Below are 6,976 nucleotides of genomic sequence, written 5' to 3'. Positions count from 1 at the left end.
TTTAGAAAGGTTCTTGAAATGCTAAAAATGCTTCTTTTTGCAAATGAGTCAGCTACCCTACTATAAAGCCCTTCATAATCCTTGGTGTCATTTATTTTCGGTTATGTCGGGTAAGTCTGGCTGAGTACCTTCTCGTACTCAGGGTTTTATTCCCACTTGTTGCAGATGGGCAGATGTATTACGGCTACTGTATCAACTGCCTTTATCCTGCGATGGGTGATGCTTAGGACCATGGGCATGGTCATTCCTTACGTCTCATCTGATGCTTTTGTTGGAGATGATCATTCGCTGGCACTATATTTAAACTCCGCGTGAGTGTGTGTGTGGTTTGAACAAATGACTTCCGCTACTTTTATTCGAACTGGTTTTGTAATAACTATGTTGAAACTCTGATGTATCCGTGATGCAAACTTTTATGTAATATGTGATGGTGACCGCTAAACTTATTACGATCATGGTTGGGACACGAGTTGGTTTGAAATCCTTCGTGATTTCACAGACTACCGGGTTATACGGGCTTAAGTTTGCTCAATCGTCTGCTCTGGTGGATGGTTTTCTTACTTAATTTCGTATAATTGGTCGGTTCTGTTACAGCTGGCATCAGAGCATGGTTTAGCATGTTACTGTTCACAAGTGTATTTAAAACAAAAAGGCATTTGGAAAACGTGATTTTAAAACTATAAAGTGTGCCAGTGATCATATCCTTTATGCCCAGTTAAGGACTTTAGGTGGCTTAATTAAGTACTGACTGGGGTTCTTGCATCATATTTCTCTTTCATCGCTCATACGGCGTGCTATTGTATGAGTGCCACTTGTTTGAGTGGTAATGAATGGATCATTTGCCTCTACGCCTCGGTAAGTGTGAGTTGTGAGAGCATGATCGGATACACCGCCGATCTAGGGTAAATGCTTATATGATGCCGGAGTAATTACATGTTCTACACATGTTTTACAAAGGTATCCCATGTATGGGTCTTCCATCTATGGAGGCGATGCCGTCAATAGGACGATGGTTCGGGTAGTTACTACCGTTGTACACGTATCTGGGGATTCGTGTAGAGCGTGTAGATAAAATTTTACTGCTTTTATGCATTCATTGGGAATTGGGCTGAAATGAATCTTCTGCAGGTACATAACGACGCTATCGTGTAGAACGTATTAGCTACGTATTTGAGAGATCGTTGTTATGCCACCGAATTCGTCGTTAGAAATTATTTATTTCCTAAGTTTGTGAGAACGTACGGCACGTACATACATCATGCTACTTGTGCATTTCATGCATGTCATGCATTCCTCCCCTTATAAATTGATTATCTCATTTCGATAAAAGATGTATCACCAAAAATATGTTTCCCCGAAGTAATAAAAGAACTTTTGCTACAGATGGCCCGCACGAAGCAGACCGCCCGTAAGTCCACCGGAGGAAGAGCACCTCGACGTCCGTTGGCCCTGAGGGAGCACCGCACCACGGACACCTTCTTGAGCGAGTTTGGCATGCCGACCTTGCTTTGGAGAGTGCTCCATGATGTGGGGTACCCAGAGGGTCAAGAGCCGATGTACTCTTGGAACGAGAGCCAGTTAGCAGAGGATGGACTCGCGGTGGTGGAGATCACGGTTCCTGCTCTCGGTGATGCTCCAGATTGGGATGGTTGGCATTTGGAGTTTGAGGGTCGCACTCTAGCTGAGGGTGCAGAGGGAGCAGCCTTCCATGTCATCAGGGACATTATGAGCAGATTTCCCAGTGAGCTTGCAGCAGCTCTAGCTGGTACTTTTCCTAGGGATGATCCTCGTGATGCCATTTGGGTTCAGCCTTAGGGAAGTGCATTGGTCAGAGGTCCAGCTGAGGGACAGGCTAGCGACAACCAGGCAATGAGTGCTATGTTCGCCGCCATCAGAGCGTATGAGGGTCTCGAGAGTACCTACTGGACTTTGACTGGCTTGCGTAGTGAGGATAAGCTCAAAGGGAAGAAGCAGAAGAAGAGACAGGCACGAGCTATAGCTAGCTTGCAGGAGCAGTTGGCTGATATGAACTTACAGCGAGATCAGGTGGTTGAGAGAGGTGATAGAGCTATGCAGCGAGTGCATACGTTGACTCAAGCCAACAACAATGCAGACCGCATGATTGGACAGTTGGTTCAGGAAAGGAATGAAGCCTGGAACGCAAGAAACCTTCTGTTGCAGAGAGTCGATGAGCTAGAGGAATACAACGGCAACCTGCACGAGGAGTTTCACGTGCTCTACAATGGGGTTGGCCCATATGCTCCACCGAACGCCGCTGGCATGGACATCGACGACGACAACCAGAACGAGCCTGTAGTTTCACCTGGAGGCGATGGTGACGTCTCCGATCCCGACGATGGCCCCGAGGAGTAGGCTAGTTGCTTTGCGCTAGTATCTAGGTCTTGTCGCGATGACCTTTCTTTTGTTGGCATGTAATCTATCGTATGTTGCTTCGAACGTATGAGACTTGGCATGTGGTTGGAACTTAATTTTCAAATGCGATATCTGAACGCATAAAAAGTCCAGTGTATGTATGCTGGCAATGTGATTGTATGGACGCGATGTTTGCCGTTGGAGTAATTTGATTAAGTGCTGCTGTTTTAATTGGGATGCGATTGTTGTGCCTCTGTTTTATTGTATGAATTTATTCTCTCCAGTAAATTCAGTATGGCATAATTTTTCCTTCACTCGCAATTATTACAGCTTCACTCAATCGTTACTTGTTGCTGAAATATGCAGATGACAAACACTCGCCAAACCACGTATGAAGCCGCTGAGCCCGGTGCTAACGGTGCGGGGATTGGTGGTGGTGGTGGAAACCATGGCAACAACAATGAACCTCCCCATGAACCACATTTGCCACCTCCTCCCCCATTTACCCCCGAGATGTTTCTCGCACAGCTGCTCGGGAGTCAGCGCAACACGGAACAATCCCAGAAGAACATGGAGGATTTTCTACGCACCATCGCCAACAACGTTCAACGTGGTAACAATCAAGGTGGTGGCATCAGAGTGAACCAATATAGCAGCTTCAAAGATTTCATGGACACCAGGCCACCCGTATTCAAGGAAGCAACAGAGCCACTCGTTGCTGAGGAATGGATCAACACGATGGAAGATAAATTCCGTGTGTTGAGGATGACTGAGGTTCTGAAAACGGAGTATGCTGCACTTCAATTGCAGGGACCGGCGGGAATGTGGTGGAAGCACCATCGCACCACCTTTCCTCCAAATGCTCAAATTTCTTAGAGAGAGTTTGCTGAGGCCTTCCGTGGAGTCTATATTCCACCAGGGCTGACCGAGATGAAGTTGGGAGAGTTTCTGGCATTGAACCAGGGCACCAAGACCGTGACGCAATACCTGCATGCTTTCAACAACTTGTGTCGCTATGCTCCCGACATGGTTGACACAGATGTTAAAAGGATAGCCAGTTTTAAGAGGGGTCTCAATCCAAAAATGATGAAGCATGTTGGTACCAACAATCGCGTCAGATTCAATGACTTCATCAGTGACTGTCTGAAGCAGGAGAAGAATAACAACGCCAGCACCGCAGCCAAGACACGCAAGAGAGCCTTTGAAGGAGGGCCGTCTCAAGCTAGAGCACCTATGGGAGGTCGTCCTCCATATCGCCCATCGGCACCTGGCGCTAGATTCCAGCCACCTCAGCCAAGAAGTCAGAATTTCCGTGGACCTCAAAAGCCATACAAGATGGCAGTACAGCCCAACAAAGCAGCCGCAACTGCGGTACAAGGTAGTTCCAAGGGAGCTGTGGGATCTACCGGGACAGTAAGAGGACCCTGCTATAACTGTGATCAACCCAGTCATTTCTCGAGGTTTTGTCCGTACCCGCCCAAGAAGAAGCAGCAGACTTATAATGCTAGAGTGCACAGTACAACAGTGGATGAAATTCCAGAGGGAGAGCCCATCACTGCTGGTAAGTTTCCTGTTAACGAAAACCCTACAGTTGTTCTATTTGATTCTGGATCATCGCATTCTTTTATGAGTCAAGCATTTGCACAGAAACATGAACAACTATGCATAGAATTGGGTTATGGTTACCGTATAAGTTCAGTAGGGGCTGATGTTTTGACCAACCGGATGGTTCGAGGGGCAACCCTTGAATTAGGTAGCAGGAAGTTCCAAGTGAACTTAATAGTTATGCCTGGATTAGTTTTGGATGTCATTATAGGGATGAATTGGATGAAGGATTGGGGAGCAGTCATAGATACTGGAAGTCGAGTACTTACCCTTAAGGATCCCCTGGGTGAGGGTACTTTCCAAGTACAATTGCCTCGAAGAACAGACCTTATAAGTGTTACATGTGCTACGGCAGTCATTCCTATTCATCAGATTCCGGTAGTGTGTGAATTCCCGGACGTATTCCCGGATGAGCTACCTGGTCTTCCGCCAGATAGGGAGATTGAGTTTGGAATTGAGCTAGTCCCCGGAACAGCTCCGATTTCAAGGAGACCCTATCGGATGCCTCTAGATGAGTTAGCTAAGCTAAAGAAGCAATTAGAAGATTTGTCGAAAAAGGGGTTTATTCGGCCAAGCAAGTCTGAATGGGGATGTCTCGCTTTGTTTGTGAAGAAAAAGAAAGAGGGCACGTTGAGAATGTACGTAGATTATAGGCCACTCAATGCTGTGACCATCAAGAATAAATATCCCTTGCCTCATATTGATGTTCTGTTTGACCAATTATCCAAGGCCAAGGTGTTCTCAAAAATAGATTTGAGATCCGGTTATCATCAAATCAAGATTAGGCCACAGGATATACCGAAAACTGCATTTTCCACCAGATACGGGTTGTATGAGTATCTTGTCATGTCTTTTGGCTTGACAAATGCTCCCGCATACTTTATGTTTTTGATGAATACAGTTTTCATGCCAGAATTGGATAAATTTGTGGTAGTGTTCATCGATGACATTCTGGTGTACTCCGAGAACGAAAAAGATCATGAAGAGCATCTGAGAACTATCTTGACCAGACTTAGAGATCATCAATTGTATGCTAAGTTTAGCAAATGCGAATTCTGGTTGAAGGAAGTTCCTTTCCTTGGTCACATTCTGTCAGAGAATGGGGTTTCAGTCGATCCAAGTAAGGTGCAAGAAGTTATGAATTGGAAAGCACCGACCACAGTTCCTGAGATTAGAAGTTTCTTAGGACTAGCCGGTTATTACCGTCGCTTTATACCAGATTTCTCAAAGATCGCCAAACCGATGACGAGTCTCCTACAGAAGGATCACAAGTTTGTGTGGACAGAGGAGTGTGAAGCAGCTTTCCACACTTTGCGGAAACTGTTGACCACTGCTCCTGTTCTAGCACAACCAGATATCGAGAAACCATTTGATGTGTTTTGCGACGCATCGAAAACTGGATTAGGCTGTGTACTTATGCAAGAAAGGAGAGTCATAGCTTATGCATCACGTCAATTGAGAAAGCACGAGGTCAACTATCCAACACATGATCTTGAACTTGCTGCAGTTGTGCACGCCCTAAAAATTTGGAGACATTACCTACTTGGTAATGTGTGCAATATTTTCACGGATCACAAGAGTCTTAAGTATATCTTTACCCAACCAGAGCTAAACATGAGACAGCGTAGATGGTTGGAATTGATCAAGGATTACAACTTGAATGTGCAATATCATCCTGGTAAAGCCAATGTAGTGGCAGATGCTTTGAGCAGAAAGTCACATTACTTGAATGTGCAGCCATTACTTGAAGATGGATTCGATCTAATGCATCCTGCTGTGTTACATAGTATTCAGATTAGTTGCTCTTTGGAGAGTAAGATAATAGAAGGCCAGAAAACTGACAAGGGGATATTCCACATCAAAGAGAAAATAAAGAAAAGCCGTCTCAACACTTTAAAGTGGATGAACAGGGCGTGTTGTGGTTTGATGACCGTCTTATGGTTCCCAAGGATCGAGAGCTTAGGAATAAACTCATGGATGAAGCTCACCTTTCTAAGCTATCTATCCATCCCGGAAGTAGTAAGATGTATCAAGAACTAAGGTCTCGCTATTGGTGGACCAAAATGAAGAAAGAAATTACAACATATGTTGCCAGATGTGACACATGTTGTCGAGTGAAAGCCATTCACATGAAACCTGCCGGTATGTTGCAACCCTTATCAGTCCCTAGTTGGAAGTGGGATGATATCAGTATGGATTTTATCACGGGTTTGCCCACTACTCAAAAAGGACATGATTCGATTTGGGTAATTGTGGATCGTCTTACCAAGACCGCTCATTTCTTGCCGGTCAAAACAGATTATCGACCACCTCAATATGCCGAGAAGTATATCGCAGAAATTGTGAGGTTGCATGGTATACCAAAGACCATAGTATCTGATAGAGGCTCACAGTTCACGGCTCATTTTTGGGAATATTTACACAAAGGTTTAGGAACTAGTTTGATTCGCAGTACCGCTTATCATCCTTAGACAGATGGTCAGACTGAACGAGTAAATGCTGTTTTGGAGGATATGTTGAGAGCCTGTGTATTGTCTTCCAAGGGATCATGGGAGTCATGGTTACCGTTAGCTGAGTTTTCTTATAATAATAGTTATCAAGAAAGCATCAAGATGGCCCCATTCGAAGCTTTATATGGCAGAAAATGTAGAACACCATTGAATTGGATCGAGCCTGGTGATAGAAGGTATTATGGCATTGACTTTGTAGAAGAAGCCAAGAAGAAAGTTAATATTATTCAGCAGAATATGAAAGCGGCCCAATCACGTCAGAAAAGCTATGCAGACAAAAGAAGGAGACCCCTTGCATTTGAAGTTGGTGACTATGTTTATCTGAAAGTCACGCCAATGAAGAAGAAAAGGTTTGGAATCCGAAGGAAGCTTGCCGCGAGGTTCGTAGGACCATACAAGATCTTGGAACAAAGAGGTCCGGTAGCCTACAAGTTAGAGTTACCTAAGACAATGAGTACCGTTTTCCTAGTTTTCCATGTATCACATCT

The sequence above is a fragment of the Miscanthus floridulus genome, chromosome 8 (genome assembly GCF_019320115.1).
Source record: "Miscanthus floridulus cultivar M001 chromosome 8, ASM1932011v1, whole genome shotgun sequence".
NCBI lineage: Eukaryota > Viridiplantae > Streptophyta > Magnoliopsida > Poales > Poaceae > Miscanthus > Miscanthus floridulus.
Note: the sequence above shows the minus strand (reverse complement) of the source record.